Source organism: Equus asinus, chromosome 1 (assembly GCF_041296235.1).
Source record: "Equus asinus isolate D_3611 breed Donkey chromosome 1, EquAss-T2T_v2, whole genome shotgun sequence".
Taxonomy (NCBI): Eukaryota; Metazoa; Chordata; class Mammalia; order Perissodactyla; family Equidae; genus Equus; species Equus asinus.
Window position 1 is genome coordinate 91756776 of NC_091790.1, and position 18842 is coordinate 91775617.

General features: G+C 39.1%; 1 long non-coding RNA gene across 1 annotated transcript; it reads left to right on the forward strand.

Moving 5' to 3' along the window:
* The first annotated feature begins 1131 nt into the window (after positions 1 to 1131).
* Positions 1132 to 4133, forward strand: LOC139041834 (uncharacterized). Its single transcript, XR_011497830.1, has 3 exons — positions 1132 to 1269; positions 2219 to 2304; positions 3995 to 4133. It is a non-coding gene; the product is annotated as an uncharacterized lncRNA (long non-coding RNA).
* The last annotated feature ends 14709 nt before the right edge of the window (positions 4134 to 18842 follow it).

Genomic DNA, 18842 nt, shown 5'->3' on the forward strand with positions numbered 1-18842 from the left:
AAATTTGATCACCTAAACAGCAACAATTTATTATTTCTCACAGTTTCTTGGGTTGGCTAGACTCAGTTGGACGATTATCCTGCTGATCTTGTTTAAGGTCTCATGTATATGCATTCAGCTGAAAGCTTGGTGCGGGCTGGAATCCAAGGTGTCTTCTCTTTCTACAAGGCTTCTCTCCTTGTGGTCTCAATTATTTAGTACTGTAGTCTGGACTTTCTTACATCCAAATGGCTGAGCTTCAAGATAAGAGTAAAAGTTGCAATCCTCTTCAGGCATAGACTTGAAAGTCCTTGGAAGTCCATCACTTCCACTGATTGCTATTGGACAAGGCAAGTCACAGGACCAGCCTAGATTCAAGGGAGGAAAAATAGATTATATTTGTTAATAGGGTGAGAGTCATACTTGTACAGGAATAGAAAAACTGAATGGCTGCTTTCATTAACACTGTCCACTACTCTAGAGTGGTAATACTTATTTATTTCTCAGTTGTCAAACATTTACTGAGCCCCGGGAAACAAGATGGAGATAGAGTCCATAAATTGACAAGGTTCCTGTCTTTGTGATACTTACAGTGTTGTAGAGAAGATTTACAATTAAACAAGTACACAGCGCTTGCATTTCTGGGAACATGGCAGATTAAATAACAGGCAAAATGTGAACTATATTTTAATAAATTTTTGAAAGTATCCAGGAACTATCAAGTGACATAAAAAGGATATTCATTTAAAGCATGCTAAGTGTGCAAAGTGATGCTACAGTGGCTTATGAAGACATCAGACAGGATATACGCTTTAAAGTCTAGAGGCTGGGGTTTGAATATGTACACAGATAGGAAAGGTGGAGGTGGAAAATGAGACTGCTGCATCTTTCATGTGATAGGTCTAAAATTTCCAGGCAAACAGTCCAGTGAAATATTGACGCTCTAAACCTGATCAACCAAGGGGCATGGAGTCAATAATTAGTGAGTAGAGGAAACCAAAGCTGAAAAATTAACACAAAAACTGGTTATATCCATAAAAATCCTTGGGGCATCAGGCAGAAATTAACACAAATCTTCTCTGTAAGGACACCTCAGATATATTGGGTAGAGTGTGTCCACAATGAAAACAGTTCTCAAAACTTGACCTCACACTAAAACATTAGACATCATAGGTGGTAGTTCCTAAGGCTGCTCACCAACATTTCTGGGTTTTCCTCATTTAGGTACTCAGTATTAATGCATTTCTCCATCTCCTTGAATGCCATGTGACTTGATTTGGCTGATGAAATGTGAGTGGAAATTGCATGTGTCATTTCTTGCTGGGAGGATTTAAGAACTTGTATGCTATTCTTTCTAATTCTCTTGTTCTGCCATGGTGATTGATTGTGGAAGCATATGTTGGTAATGAAGATGCAATCTTGAGCCCTCATATGGAGCACATCTGCATCTTAATGGATATGAGTTTTTAAAACATTTAAATTTGGACATTATTTGTTTCCATGGTACAACTTAGCATATCATAATTAATAAACCACACAAAGAAATTATCCATTTTAAAGGAGTGTTAACAAACAATCCAAAATATGGTACTTAAAGAACTTCAAATAAAAGACAATCTGAACAATCAACTAAGTGTGATATTAATTAGTTTATTTTAAAATATAAATTATTGGGAGCAGACCCCGTGGCCGAGTGGTTAAGCTCGCGCACTCTGCTTCATTGGCCCAGGGTTTCACTGGTTCAGATCCTGGGCGCAGACATGGCACCACTCATCAGGCTGGTTGAGGCAGCGTCACACGTGCCACAGCTAGCAGGACCCACAACTAAAATATACAACTATGTACTGGGGGGATTTGGGAAGAAAAAGCAGAAAGAAAAAAGAAGATTGGCAGCAGTTGTTAGCTCAGGTGCCAATCTAAAAAAAAAAAAATAAAATATATAAATTATTTTTAAATAATTGTAAATGTAAAAGAAGGAATAGACATAATCAAAGAAAGAAACAACATAAAAAACACAGATTTGAAAAATACTCAATAGAATTTCTATAAATGCAAAAATATAGTTATTTAAATTAAAAACTCAGACATTCAAACGAAATCACCAGGTGTGTCTGGAAACAAGATCAAATGACTGACAACCAAGAGGTATGTCAGACAATAAAAATAAAACCACAAGTGATTCAGACATTAAGCTTATCAAATAAAGACTTGACAGTAACTATGGTTAATTTCTTGTCAGTGTGGAGTGATGGGCATTTCTGAAGGCAGCTACGACAGGAACTCCAGACAGGAGTAAGTGAAAGCCTTCCCACGAGAAGCAGAAATGTGAGTTGGAGCAACTATTAACCAACACAAAGATCAGCTTCCACCGTATACTGACAGCATGGAAGGAGGCAGCAAGCAGACTCATGCTCTAAGACATCTAAGTGCTGTACTTACCAAACTAAAATCATCAACGTGATCTGTAATTATTCCAGTAGTGAGCTACATTAAGATCCTGGTGAAGAAGGGCATTGTGTTCATGATAGTCTTTGAACATCAAAGGGTCTTCTGAAGCTCAGTTAAACATTCAGACTCACAAGATTACCATAGGCCACTCCTGGCAATATAATCACTTCGAAAGGTATAGGACAGGAAACAGCATTCCATCAGTATGGCAATGACTGTTTCTCTTCTGTGGTATTCCTTGCGATAGCCCACAAAGTCACCTGGTAAGTATGTTTTTGTTGTCAGGTGCAAAGAGATGAGACACTCATTGGTTGAGCTGAGTGAGCCTGTGGCTTGAAAACCTCATCGTGCACAGGAGCCAAAATCTTTTGTAATATTTGCATAGGCATACTTCTAGGGTATGTGAGAGAGATACCCACTTACAAGAATCACTACTCCCAGTGGTAGTGACTAGGAATACTCAACTAAATAGATGATTTCCTAAGTATTTCTAATTCTTCTAGTCCAGATGCATCTCAATAACTAAGTTTTAACATAAGCAGTGTTACCTAGGAACTAGTTGGCATTCTACCTTTATCATGCCTCCAGGGAAGGTCAAATTCTTATGCAGAAAGGAGAAGAATCTGTTCACCTTTATTTATGTTACTTCAAAATATCCAACTATTTACTATCCGTGGGCCACAAGAAGGAAACAAGGTGACTCCAAACTAGATTACAGATGGGAAATTCTGAAATTCAATGAAACTCAAAATAATATTGACAGTAAAACTTAATATATGCAACCCAGAAGTGAAGCTGCAAATTTTAACTAAAATATAGATGCATAAATTCCTTAACTAGTAAACTGAAGACAGCATTGTTTTCCAAGAATGGAATTACTATGACCAACTAGGGATAGGAGAATAGTTTAATATTAGAAAACCAATGAATACAGTTTATTATTAGATCAAAAGAAAACAATGTGCATAATTTTCTCATATTCAATACCCATTCTTGAAAAAAATTGGTACAAAATTGTCATGGTAAAGAATATATGTCTCTTTTAAGATAACATATTTAATAGTGGGAAACATCATGACACTTTCAACAGAGTCAAGAACAAGTCAAAGACAGTCTTCATCTCTTCCATTATTTTATAATTATTGTAGAATTTCTGGAATTCCATAAATTGAGAAACAGAAATATGTGTTATTCCAAAAAGAACAGACAAATCACATTATTTGGCTCATATCCAAATGGCAATCACAAGAGAATCAGGTGAAAAACCATACTAATAATAGAAATGAGTAAATTTACAAGATTAAACTGTCTATAAATGAAGAACATCAATAGTTTTTCTATGTATAAGATAATCAACTAGGAAATATAAAACAAAACAAGAACTCATTCACAGTAGGGATAGAAATATAGAATACTGATTAATCAGAGAATAACTGTTATAACAAAAAAATAGTATCTCAGTTGTTGAACAACTGAAAGTTTTCTCTCTCCCATCATAATGCAAATGAGTTCTGTCAGACAGTCTTCCTCATAATGGTTCATGGTGGTCCAAATTCCTTCCCTCTAGGAGTTTTGCCATCTTCAAGGGCCTTGGAGTCTTCCATGGGATCTTCTGCCTCCATCCAGGAGACAACAGAAGGAGAGTGGAAGACTGTGGATTACTTTCATTCACATTCTACTGACCAGAATCCAGTTTCACGGTCCCACTTTACATAAGGGATTGGGAAATATACTTTACTCTGCGACCACGAAGATGAGGAAAAATATGGATAATGGTGAGCATCGGTATTCTTTGCCACAAATATCTAGGAAGAAGATAAGTTAGAAGAAAACTATGAAACTGGACATACATAGATTCAAGAAAGGTTATTTAATGAGAAGCGTCGTGATCTTGGATGAGAAGACCCAATATTGTAAAGATGTATTTTTTCTTCACTAATATAAAATTTCAATGCAGTTCTAGTAAGAATACAAATGGGAAATTGTTTCAAAATATAAAAAATTATCCTAAACGTCACCAGCAAAAATGTTTTGGAAAGGTAAGCAGAGATACTTTCTATTTATTTATTTATTTATTCATTCATTTATTTATTTATTTGTTTATTTTTGAGGAAGATTAGCCCTGAGCTAACATCTGCCACCAGTCCTCTTCCTTTTGCTGAGGAAGATTGGCCCTGAGCTAACATCCATGCCCATCTTCCTTTACTTTATATGTGGTACATCTGCCACAGCATGACTTGCTAAGCAATGTGCAGGTCCATACCCAGGATCTGAACTGGCAAACCTTGGGCCACTGAAGCAGAACAAGTGAACTTAACCACTATGCCATTGGGCCAGCCCCAACATATTTGTAAAAAGCAAGAACAATGAGAGTATAGTTCACCTTTTGGGCCAAAAACGTAGCATAGGGGTAAATATAATTAAACATTATATGGTTTTCTAGGTATTTATAATGCAGGAATAGAAGGATAAATGCAGCCATATGGATAGCATTAAAACTTATTCTAATCACTAGATGATAGACAAGGCATAACAAAGAGTAAGAAAAAGATTATTTAATAATTATTTTATGATAATTGTTTGAAAAAGTGTGTATTTTTTCCTACCATATACACAAACACAAAACCACATACTTTAAAACAATCTACAACCCAAGGTCCAAATCCAGCTCATCACCTGATTTTGTAAATAAGGTTTTATTGGTTCATGGCCACCCCGATTTGTTTACGTAATGCCTGAGGGGCTGCTTTCCCAGGCAGAACTGTCACAGACACCCTATGGCTCACAAAGCCTAAAATAAGTATTATCTGGTTCTTTATCAAAAAAGTTTGCTGAACCCTGGACTAAAACAATTAAAATAATTGAAAGAAATGTAGATGAATGTTTATTTGATTTGGAGTAGGAGTTTCTCAGTGTAACAGCTAAGTAAGAAACCACAAAGGCAGTGTGGTATATATTGGACTTATTAATTTATTCAACAAATACACAATGTTCTAAGTCAATGAAAAACTGGCAAACTTGGTTGCAAAGATGGTCAAAAGAATTCCTCCCATCCTATATTCATGCCTCCATGACTTTGCTGCTCCTGCCATCAAACGATGGAGTCTATTTCCCCTCCCCTTGAATCTAGAGTGGCTCTGTGACTTGCTTTGAACAGAGAATGTGGTGAAAGTGATGTTTTGTCACTTCTGAGCCTGGACCTCAAGAGGCTGTGCAGTTTTCACTCCAATACTGGAATACTTGCAGCACTGCCCCTTACACACAAGCCCAGGTCAGCACCTTGAGGATGAGAGACCCAGTGGAGAATGTAAGTCCAGCTGTCCCAGACATTTCAGCCGTCTTAGCTAAGGCCCTCATGTGAGTGAGGCCATTTGGGACCTCAGCTAATCCTCAACTGACTACAAAGTAGAGGGAGCCCAGTTCTAGCTGAGCACTCTTCCATACCCGAATTCCTGATCCATAGGTCTAGGAATAAATACATAGTGTTGTTTTAAATCACTAAGATTGAGAGGTGATATATTTACAGATAATTGACACAAAAAAGTTGTGATACACGTGACAAGCAAAGGACAAGTCTTCTTAGTTAAGAATATTAACATAATAGTAGTTTTCCTTTTTGTTTTCATTGATAATTGCTTCTGATTCTTACCTAGCATTTCCAGTTTGGGCCTAGATGAAATGCCCTCAAATTGCTTATCTTTTCTTCCATCTTTTTAATTAGTGGTAATGGTAGTTGTGGGGGCAGTCTCACATTCTTCATTAAATTCAGTTTTGACACATAGAGGTTCATTGGTTACAGTTTCCCCGTCAATCTGTCATTGAATTTTTTCCCTAGTGTACCTCCCAGTTTTACAAACAGAAGTATAACATAAATGTAGCGAAGTATATTCTTCTTAAGTATATAGTTCGATGAATTTTTACACATGGATTCACCCATGTAAACAACACCCAGATCAAGATATAGAACTTTTCCAGTATAGTATCTTTTAGAGACAGCTTTTCCTCTGCATTCTAAGTATATATATATATTGTGCCTGTTTTTTGGTATGTGTGACAAAATTGACCTGCATTTTGTGTGTGTTTTCTTTGTAGTCATCTGTATTACTCTGGGTTCTCCAAAGAAACAGAACCAATGGTGTGCATATATTCTAATATCTTTATCCCTATCTATCTATGTGTAGGGTCACCCTTGCCGGGCACTAACCGATGTGCCCTATAACAACCATGTGTCCTTCTGGCCTCCTTGGACAGGACGTCAACAATCTAGTATTGTAACTGTTTCTCTCAAAGAACATCACGTCTTGGAACACAGAGCCCTTCCACATGAGCTACTGATCCTTGGAATGCTGGCCTTGCAAGGATGGTTCCTCTTGACAAGCACGTAGCCTTCTGTTCCCCTGCCAATATAAGCAACCCCCTCTCTGTTCAGCGTAGCAAGTGCAGGTGTATAACTCTGTCCAGCCAGCCACCACTGTACACTCCCCATAAGTAAGACCCAATAATCCCTTATGTCTTGTATGCCATCTCCAGGTCTTTTCTTCAGTCTCTCCACAGCCTATCCAGCACTGCTGTGCAACTGGGCCTGCGGCCAGACATATGTATATATGTATATATGTATGTAAGTATGTATCTGTCTATCTATCTGTCTGTCCATCTATCATCTATATATCTATCCAGAGAAGGAGAGAGAAAGATTTACTATAAGGAATTGGCTTACATGATAATTATGGAGGCTAAGAAGTCCCAAGGTCTTCAGTTGGCAAGCGGGAGACTCAGGGGAGCTGATGGAATAGTTTCAGTTCCAGTCCAAAGCTCTGAGAACCTGGAGAGCTCATGGTGTAAATTCCACTCTGAGTCTGAGTCCAAAGGGAGGAGAAAACAGATGTCCAGCTCAAAGACAGGCAGGCAGAAACAGAACTTTCTTTTTTTTTTTTTTTTATTAAGGTTATGATAGTTAACAACCTTGTGAAATTACAGTTGTACATCATTATTAGTCATGTTGTAGGTACACCAATTCACCCCTAGTGCCCTCCCCCCACCCCCCTTTACCCTGGTAACCACCGATCAGTTCTCTTTGTCCATATGTAAACTACCACCTATGAGTGGAGTCAGACAGAGTTCGTCTTTCTCTGTCTGGCTTATTTCACTCAACATAATACCCTCAAGGTCTATCCATGTTGTTGTGAATGGAATGACTTTGTCCTTTTTTATGGCCGAGTAGTATTCCATTGTCTATATATACCATACCTTCTTTATCCAATCATCAGTTGCTGGGAACTTAGGTGGTTCCATGACTTAGCTATTGTGAATAAAGCTGTGATGAACATAGGGGTGCATGGGACTTTTGGAATTGCTGATTTCAGGTTCTTAGGATAGATATCCAGTAGTGGGATGGCTGGGTCATAAGGTATTTCTATTCTTAACTTTTTGAGGAATCTCCATACTGTTTTCCATAGTGGCTGCACCAGTTTGCATTCCCACCAACAGTGTATGAGGGTTCCTTTTTCTCCACAGCCTCTCCAACATTTGTCACTCTTGGTTTTGGATATTTTTGCCATTCTAACAGGTGTAAGGTGATATCTTAGTGTAGTTTTGATTTGCATTTCCCTAATGATCAGTGATGATGAGCATCTTTTCATGTGTCTGTTGGCCATCCGTATATCTTCTTTGGAGAAATGTCTGTTCATGTCGCCTGCCCATTTTGTGATTGGGTTGTTTGATTTTTTATTGTTGAGTTGTGTAAGTACTTTGTATATTATGGAGATTAACCCTTTGTCGGATAAGTAACTTGTAAATATTTTTTCCCAATTAGTGGGCTGTTTTTTTTGTTTCAATCCTGTTTTCCCTTGCCTTGAAGAAGCTCTTTAGTCTGATGAAGTCCCATTTGTTTATTCTTTCTATTGTTTCCCTCACGTGAGGGGTTATGGTGTCTGAAAAGATTCTTTTGAAGCTGATGTCAAAGAGTGTACTGCCGATATTCTCTTCTAGAAGACTTATTGTTTCAGGCCTAATCTTTAGGTCTTTGATCCATGTTGAGTTTATTTTACTAAATGGTGAAAAAGAATGGTCGATTTTCATTCTTTTACATGTGGCTTTCCAGTTTTCCCAGCACCATTTGTTGAAAAGACTTTTTTTTCTCCATTGTATGCCCTCAGCTCCTTTGTCAAACATAAGCAGTCCATAGATGTGTGGTTTTATTTCTGGGCTTTCAATTCTGTTCCATTGATCTGTGCACCTGTTTTTGTACCAGTACCATGCTGTTTTGATTACTGTAGCTTTGTAGTATGTTTTGAAGTCAGGGATTGTGATGCCTCCCGTTTTGTTCTTTTGTTCTCAGGATTGCTTTAGAAATTCGGGGTCTTTTGTTGCCCCATATGAATTTTAGGATTCTTTGTTCTAATTCTGTAAAGAATGTCATTGGGATTCTGATTGGGATGGTGTTGAATCTTTAGATTGCTTTAGGTAGAACGGACATTTTAACTATGTTTATTCTTCCAATCCATGTACATGGAATGTCTTTCCATCTCCTTATGTCGTCATCCAATTCTCTCAGAAAGGCCTTGTAATTTTCATTATGTAGGTCCTTCACTTCCTTAGTTAAATTTACCCCAAGGAATTTTATTCTTTTTGTTGCGATTGTGAATGGTATTGTGTTCTTGAGTTCTTTTTCTGTTGGTTCATTACTGGAGTATAGAAATGCTACTGATTTATGCAAATTGATTTTATACCCTGCAACTTTGCTGTAGTTGTTGATTACTTCTAACAGTTTTCCAATGGATTCTTTGGGGTTTTCTATATATAAGATCATGTCGTCTGCAAACAGTGAGAGTTTCACTTCTTCCCTCCCTATTTGGATTCCTTTTGTTCCTTTTTCTTGCCTGATTGCTCTGGCCAGGACCTCCAGTACTATGTTAAATAAGAGTGGTGATAGAGGGCATCCTTGTCTTGTTCCTGTTTTCAGGGGGATGGGGTTCAGTTTTTGCCCATTGAGTATGATGTTGGCTATGGGTTTGTCATATATGGCCTTTATTATGTTGAGGTAGTTTCCTTCTATGCCCAATTTGTTCAGAGTTTTTATCATAAATGGCTGTTGGATCTTGTCAAATGCCTTCTCTGCATATATTGAGATGATCATGTGGTTTTTATTCCTCAGTTTGTTGATGTGGTGTATCACGTTGATTGATTTGCGGATGTTGAACCATCCCTGTGTCCCTGGTATGAATCCCACCTGATCCTGATGTATGATTCTTTTGATGAATTGCTGAATTCTGGTTGCCAAAATTTTGTTTAGAATTTTTGCATCTATGTTCATGAGTGATATTGGCCTGTAGTTCTCTTTTTTTGTGGTGTCCTTGTCAGGTTTTGGTATCAGCGTGATGTTGGCCTCATAGAATGTGTTAGGAAGTGTTCCATCTTCCCTAATTTTTTGGAATAGCTTGAAAAGGATAGGTATTAAATCCTCTCTGAAAGTTTGGTAGAATTCCCCAGGAAAGCCATGTGGTCCTGGGGTTTTATTCTTTGGGATGCTTTTGATTGCTGTTTCATTCTCTTTCCTTGTGATTGGTCTGTTCAAATTGTCTGCCTCTTCTTGAGTGAGCTTTGGGAGATTGTAGGAATCCAGGAATTTATCCATTTCCTCTAGGTTATCCATTCTGTTGGCATATAGTTTTTTGTAGTATTCTCTTATAATCTGTTGTATTTCTGCAGAGTCTGTTGTTATTTCTCCTCGCTCATTTCTGATTTTGTTTATTTGAGCTTTCTCCCTTTTTTTCTTTGTAAGTCTGGCTAGTGGTTTGTCAATTTTATTTATCTTCTCAAAAAACCAGTTCTTTGTTTCATTGATCCTTTCTACTGCCTTTTTCATTTCAATAGTATTTATTTCTCCTCTGATTTTTATTATTTCTCTCCTTCTGTTGACTTGGGGCTTCATTTGTTCTTTTTTCTCTAGTTCAGTTAGGTGTGCTTTAAGGTTGCCTATTTGGGATTTTTCTTGTTTGTTAAGATGTGCCTGTATTGCGATGAATTTTCCTCTTAATACAGCTTTTGCTGTATCCCATATGAGTTGGTATGGCATGCTATCATTTTCATTTGTTTCCAGGTATTTTTTTATTTCTTCTTTAATTTCTTCAATGATCCATTGCTTGTTCATTAGTGTGTTGTTTAGTCTCCACATCTTTGTGCCTTTCTCAGCTTTTTTCTTGTAATTAATTTCTAGCCTTATAGCACTATGATCTTAGAAGATGCTTGTTATTATTTCAATTTTTTTAAATTTGTAGAGGCTTGCCTTGTTTCCCAACATATGGTCTATCCTAGAGAATGTTCCATGTGCACTTGAGAAGAATGTGTATTCAGCTCCTTCAGGGTGGAGTGATCTATATATGTCTATTAAGTCCAATTGTTTTAGTTTTTCATTCAGCTCCACTATTTCCTTGTTGATTTTCTGTTTGGATGATCTGTCCCTTGATGTGAGTGGGGTGTTGAGGTCCCCTACTATTATTGTGTTGTTATTAACATCTTCCTTCAGGTCTTTTAATAGTTGCTTTATGAATCTTGGTGCTCCTGTGTTGGTGCATAGATATTTATAAGCATTATTTCTTCTTGATGAAGTGTCCCTTTGATCATTATATATTGTCCCTCTGTGTCTCTCTTTACCTGTCTTATTTTGAGATCCACTTGGTCTGATATGAGAATTGCAACACCTGCCTTTTTTTCCTTGCTATTTGCTTGAAGTATTGTCCTCCACCCCTTCACCCTGAGTCTGTGTTTGTCGTTGGGGCTGAGGTGTGTTTCCTGGAGGCAACAAATTGTTGGATCTTGTTCTTTAATCCATTTTCCCACTCTGTGTCTTTTTATTGGAGAGTTCAATCCGTTCACATTGAGAGTGATTATTGATGTATGTGGACTTAATGCTGTCAATCTGTCGCTCATTATCTTGTTTTCCTGTGTTTCTTTTCCTGTGTGCTTTAGACTACCCATTTAATACTGCAATTTCTTATGCTGGGTTTCTTAGATTTTTCCTTATCTATGATTTGTGACTCTGTTCTGTACTTTATTTTAGTGTCTACCTTGAAGTTTGTATTTAGAATCTCGTGTATAATATAGTCTATTCTCTGGTGGTCTCTTACTTACTCGACCAATACTGATTTAGACCCTTTGCTCTTCCCCTCCTAAATAATTATTTTCATTTTTTATTCCAACTCGTCTTATTAATTTGTAGTTAGAGTGCTAAGATCGTCCTTGTTTTGGTAGTTTCCTTATTTTTACCCTAATGCTATAGTTGAATATTTGCTATCCTGTTCTGGTTCTATCCATCGGTCTCCCTAGTCTGTGTCTTGTGTCCCCTTTCTCCCTTTTTTCTCTTTTCAAGTATGAGAGCCTTCTTGAGGATTTCGTGTAATGGAGGGCTTTTAGTTACAAATTCCCTTAACTTTTGTTTGTCTGGAAAAGATTTAATTTCTCCCTCATATCTGAAGGAAATTCTTGCTGGATAGAGTATTCTTGGCTGAAGGTTTTTATCCTTTAAAGCTTTGAATATATCACTCCATTCTCTCCTAGCTTGTAGGGTTTCTGTAGAGAAATCCGCTGACAGTCTGATAGAGGCTCCTTTATAGGTTATTCTCTTTTGTTTTCTTACTTCCCTGAGTATTCTTTCCTTATCATTCCTATTTGCCAACTTTATATTATGTGCAGTGCAGTGGGTCTTTTTACATTGACAAATCTAGGAGATCTAAAACCCTCCTCTACACACATTTCTCCATTGATCCCTAGATTTGGGAAATTCTCTTCAATAATTTCAGTAAGCACACTTTCTGCTCCATTTTCCTTTTCCATATTCTCAGGAATTCCTATGATCCTTATGTTCTTACTCCTCATTGAATCCATTATCTCTCGGAGATTTTCCTCATTTTTTTTAATTCTTAGTTCTCTTTCTTCCTCTGTCTGGCGCCATTCAGCCTGTCTGTCCTCGATTATGCTGATTTGCTCCTCTAGATTGTCTACACGGGCATTCAGGGAATCCGTATTCTGTTTTATCTGGTCCATTGTGTTTTTCATCTCAAGTAATTCTGTTTGATTCCTCTTTATGATTTCAATTTCTTTTGTGAAGTAACTCCAGAACTCGGCTTGTTTCTCTATCTTTCTCTCTACCTCATTGAGTTTTTTGATTATAGCTGCTCTGAATTCATTATCACTTAGTTTACCTAATTCCAAGTCCTCAGGACTTAATTCTGTGTTTTTATTGTTTTCCTTCTGGTCTGGGGCTTTTATAAATTGCTGGATTGTAGAGGAGCGGGTTTTTCTCATGGTGGTAGAATTCAGTTGCAGTTACAGCCTGTCGCCACTAGATGGGGGTCGAGAGCGGCGTGTTAGCTCTCTGCCTTCAGGGCAAGATGGCTGCGCCCACTGGCTTTGTTAGGGGGGAGGGGCTGTTACTCACACACGCTGGTCTGGGTTCAGATCAGTTCTGTTCTCTGTTCTCCCAAGGCCCTTGATTTATAGGGTCCCCGCGGACGGAAGCTTTCCCCCCGTCAGCGGGTCTCCACTGAATCAGCGGCAGGAGTCCTGGATGATCCCCCGGTCACGCGGCCCCTCCCCTGCTCCTTCCCAACCCGTGCCGCAGCGATCGCAGACTCTAGGGGAGGGAGCGATGTTCTCTCATACCGTTCCAGCGCCTCCGAAGGGGTAAAGCTAGGTTTATGATCTCTGCCTTCTTGGTATTGTAGGTCTCTAATGAGCTGGCATTATGTTTATTCTCTGAAATTCAGTTCTTCCAATCTTTTGTTGTATTTTGGAGGGGAGAGAATCCAGGGTCAGCTCACCCCACCATTTTGCTCCGCCCCTTCTCCAGTATTTTCCCTTTTTGTTGACTTTTGCTAGTTTCACTACCATATGCGTTGGGGTTGGTCTTCTTGGGTTAATAAAGTTTGGAGATCTATTGGCTTCTGTCACATGAAGTTCCATCTCTCTTCCAAAGTTTGGAAAGTTCTCAGCTATTATTTCTTTGAACAGGCCTTCTGCCCCCTTCTCCTTCTCTTCTCCCTCTGGTATACCTATAATCCTTATGTCACATCTCCTAATTGAGTCAGATAATTCTCGGAGAGTTTCTTCATTTCTTTTTAGTCTTAGTTCTCTCTCCTCCTCTGTCTGCAGCATTTCTATATTCCTATCCTCCAAATTGCTAATTCTGTCCTCCATATTATCGACCCTACTATTCAGAGAGTCCAGATTTTTCTTAATCTCCTCCATTGTCTTCATCTCCAGTATTTCTAATTGGTTCTTCTTTATAGTGTCAAGCTCTTTTGTGACATAGCTCCTGAACTCATTGAGTTGTCCATCTGAATTCTCTTTTAACTCATTGAGTTTTTTAATAATGGTAGTTTTGAAATCATAGTCATTTAGGTTATAGATTTCATTGTCTTTGGGATTGTTTTCTGGGTGTTTATCATTTTCCTTCTGTTCTGGAGATTTAATATATTTTTTCATACTGCTTGATGGTGTGGATTTGTGCCTTCACATAGAGATAGAGTTTAGTCACTGATTCCATTTGTTGTGACTGATGTGGGGGAGGGGGCAGCTGTTTAGACTGCACCAACCAGGAACCCTGTCAGCTGTTACTGACTGGAACTTGACCCCTCCTCGTAGTCACAGTGGTCTTGTGAGGTCCCTCATCAGTTGTGGGGGCAATCAGAAGGGGGCCTCAGGCTGCTGGTGCCTACTGTTGCAGCCCACTTAGACGCGCTCCTGCCTTGTGGTCTGCAGTGGTGTTGTGGGCTTTCCCAGCAGCCAGTAGCAGGATCACCTATAATTGCCGCTTTGTCCCTAACAGAGCCCACAAGATCACACTTGTCCACTATAGGTCCCAGCAGAGCTATGGGTATCTTCTGCAGTCTGTCGTTAGCTACAAAAGTAGTTGTGCTACTTTTGCCCCAGGGCCTTCCTGCCTTGTGATTGCCAGTCGGGACCTCTCCACTAGTGCTGTGCAGAGGCTTTTGCTGAGGCTGCTGTAGGAACCTGGAGTTCCCCCCTGGGCTACATAGCCATTTCACTGGAGCTCCACTCTGCCCCACTCCACTCTCACGGGATCTCTGGGAGCCCCTTGCCTCGTCTGGGACACAGCCAGAGTCTTTGGGCCTGGTGGTGGCTGGTAAGCTGCTGCCTTGTGGGGAATTCTGCTCTAGGGAGCTTCCTAGTGTTCTGAATGCTGGGCGGGCCTCCCTGCCAATGGCGAGCAGAGGCCCTCCCTGCTGGGGGGGTGTGGGACCCTGGAGCATCCCCCCAGGCTGCAGAGCCGGGAGCTGGAGCTCCAACCATGTCCCCAAGCACGTCCATGGGAAGTCTGGTCGCCCCCTGCACCAACCCGTGCACCGGAGACCGTGTGCCCAGCAGCAGCTGGTGGTCTGGAGCCATGCCAGGGAATCCGCTCACTGGGAGCTTCCCTTTGTTCTAGATTCTGGGCAGGGCTTCCCTGCTAATGGCGAGCAGAGGCTTTCCCTGCTGGGGAGTTGCGGGACCCCAGAGCCTCCCCCTGGGCCGCAGAACCAGGCACTGGAGCTCCAACCCTGTCCCCAAGCACGTCCATGGGAAGTCCAGGTGCCCCCTGCACCGACCTGTGCACCGGAGACCATGGGCCTAGCAGCAGCAGGCGGTCTGGTGCCATGCTGGGGAATCCGCTCGCTGGGAGCTTTCTTTTATTCTGGTTTCTGGGTGAGGCCTCCCTGCTAATGGCGAGTGGAGGCCTTCCCTGCCAGTGGATGTGGGACCTGGGGATTCCCCCTGGGCTTAGGTCTAATCGCAGGGGGCTTGGGTAGGGCTGTTGTCACCTGTTTCCACCGTCACTCCACTGGTGAGTGCACACTCCCGCCCTTGGTGTGTGGTGATGCTATGGGGGAATCTGCTGGAAGAGAGCCTCTTGCAGGAACTAGGCTGTCCAGGGGTCGGGGGTTGGGTGTCGGGGGTCAGAGAATTTTCACCTATTTCCACCTCCTCCCGGGGGGTGAAGTCCATCTGCCTTCCGATGTATAGTAGCACGAGTCTCTTAGGCGTCTTGAGATGCTGTCTGGATATCCTTTGTTAATCAGTGAATGTCCAATTAGTTATAGATTCAATGGGGGAGAGACAAAGAAGACCACTCACTCTGCCATCTTGGTCCCGCCCCACGTTACGGACCCAGAACTCTTTCTTTACTCAGTCTTTTTTTCTATTCAAGTCTTCAGTGAATTGGGTGAGGCCCACTCACATTGGGAGGGCAATATGCTTTACTCAGTCTACTGATTCAAATGTTAATCTCATCCAGAAAGTCTCTCACAGACACACCCAGAGATAGTGTTTAACCAAATATCTGGGCATCCCTTGGCCAGGTCAAGTTAACACATAAAATTAACCATCACATCATCATTGAACACAGATAGAATAAGTGATAAAATTTGGGAGGTGACCATAAAACCAACCCTTTGTCTGGTGATGTCTAGGGGCCTTCCTAAGTTAATTTCAGGCAGAGTGGGCTGAGAATGGGGCATACAAACCCAAACATCACATCATAAACAACATGGCCTAGGAATTAATGAAGACAAGCTACATGAGAGGGTCAGTGGAAATCTAGCTGGGAGCTATGGGAGGATGTACCTTTTTCTGTTATAACTCAGCCCCTTAAATGTATTAAAAAATCAGCATTTGAAGAGAAGGCCAAAACCACATGGTATAATTCTGGCCATATTGTTAAAATAATGCCAGAAGCATAGAAATGAAATGATTAGAGCTTGCTTTTGGAAACAGAACAATGTGTAACCAATATAAGGTTGGAAAGATTTCTCTAAAATAGATATCAAGTGTATCCCTTATTTAAGTCATAGTAACTTACATTCTTCATATTTTTTGTTGACCACATTGTGTTATTAAAACTCCATATTTGTGGTTAGTTCACAGAATTTCTCTTATAAATTTTTCTCACTTTGAATGCAGCTGCACACGTCTTTAGTCAAAATAGCTCATATTCATATATTTTTTCATCTTAACTGAATTGCTCTGTCATCGTTGTGGAAAAAATATTGATTTACAGGTCTTATTAACTGTCTATTAATGTTTATTGGATAATGCACCATCATCTTTGCCTTGCTTGATGAATATCTGCTCTCCTGCTTGTTCCATGTGATTTACTTCTCTTTCTTAGTGCAGCTGGCAGTACATAATTAGCATTTTATATAATATAGGAGTTTCTTCACTAGAATTCAGGAGAGTCTCACTTGGTGCAGGGAAGTTCTGACAATAATTTTCTGCTACTGTTTTGTGACAGCATGGGGAACTTGAAGAGATTGTACATTTTAAATCCAATGCCCTGTGAATGACCTTGAAGGTCATTCATATTCCTAGGCCCCATTGATAGTGGAGCAGTTTGTGTGGAGCACAAAGGTGGTCAGGCTGAGGTGCTCACTGATCAGAGCTCAGCAGGTCAAGCCTTGGGGGCCTTGGCACGGAGCTGTACCAGCTTTTCTAATCCATCAACTCAGGGAGGCCATCTGCGTGCTTTCAAGAGTCTTACATGTGCTCCATGTTTTAATTTAATATATTTTTTCAACTAGCAAGTTATATGGCATAGTAATAAAGACATGGACTTTGGAGAGGAAAACATGCATATTTGAATTGTGGTTTTGCCGTTTATCACCAATTTGATTCTTGTTAATTTAGGATACACTATTTTTACATCAATTTTTTTCTTCCTAAAATGATGCACTTTTAATTACAAAAATTATTCATGCTCATGGAAAATGAATAAATACACCAAAAAGGGCAAAAAAACCTCTCAGAATTCCACTATAGAGGGATAAATACAGTTAAGCTTGGTGTGCATACTTTCAATATTTTTTCTTTGCCTACACATAAACATATAATTGTTTTAAGATTAGAATCAGAATATGTATGCATTTACTTGCTTAAATTGTAAATATTTTAATTCAACCTCCTTTTTATTGACTGCATCTTAGGAATGTACCACAATTTATTTCATTAATCAACTATTTCACATATGTGCATATATATATGCATACATTTAAGATTTTTGCCTGCTAAAGATATTTTTCCAAATTGCTTTCTCCAAATTTATGTCCATAACTGTCACATATGAGTAGTATGTAAAAAATACTTACTGTTGCATATTATTATCCTTTAAACAATGTATGACTTTTTGATACATAAAAATTACATTTTTTGGTTGCTGTAATTTGCTTTTCGTTGATTAATAATAAAATTGAACTTGTTTTCATTTGTTTATTTGCACTTGTATTTCTTATTTTATGAATTCATGATTTTGACTTTTCCCTATGTTTCCATTCTTAAAAATGTATTTTTCTTATTGGTTTGTAAGAGTTCTTTATATATTAAAAGAATGTTAACCTTTTATATGTCCTGTCTTTTAGGCGATTCTAAATCAAAGATTAGAGGAGACTGCTTTCTTTTAATTTATGCATCGATTGTCTGTAACAGGCAGAGAGGGTTCAAGAGGGTGACATTAGTCAGAAAGGTTTTTTTTAAGTCCCCTTTACTTTCTGGACAAATAGTATTAATGATTGGGTGCAATCTGCATGGGATTTACAGTTTTGTGTTAACAAGGTGTATTTCTTTGTTTTGTTTCCTACATCCATGCAGAATAGGACCCTACATCTGCCTTAGGAGATGAGGACAAGAATAAGGTTGGTCCATTGTAAATCTTTCTGAACACAATCTCCTCACTGCTTTTTCCTGGGTGAAGAACTCACCTCCTTTAGTATGTGAGATGAATCCCTGTGATGGCATCCAATTACAGCTTTTCCTTTTTCACTGGGGTACAAAGTTGCATTTTCTTTATATTCTAATAGAAACAATGGAGCATGCATGAAAACATTTTCATGATATGAAAATCAGAGCAAGCTATGATTGTTTTTATCTCATACTTTAGTTCTTTCTGTTTGTTACAATTTATATGCTAGTCTTGTGGGGCCCAATGTTATCCTGATATCAGTTTTCCAAGTTGTTTTTCCTGAATGAAGGAAGGACATATTTTTCATATGGCAAATGACCAAAAATTTTTCATGCTAAGGCAAGATTTCTCTAGGTTCTCTGGCACAGTAAGTTGCAAATAAATTTTTTTAGTATGTATTTGCCTTTTCATTTTGGTTACAGCATATTTTTCCAAAACTTTATTGTTAATATTTTCAAACATCCAGAAACATTGAACTAATACAATGAATATTTATATAGTCTTTATGTATCTTCGTGAATTGTAAACCATTATTCCTATTTGGCATGTTCTCTATATATTTCTCTAAAGCATTAGAAAGTAAATTGCAGATATCATAATATATCACCCCTAAATCCTTCAATATGTATCTGTAAGAATATTGAATTTTCTACGTAACCCTGTATACCATTGCTTCAATTCATAAAAT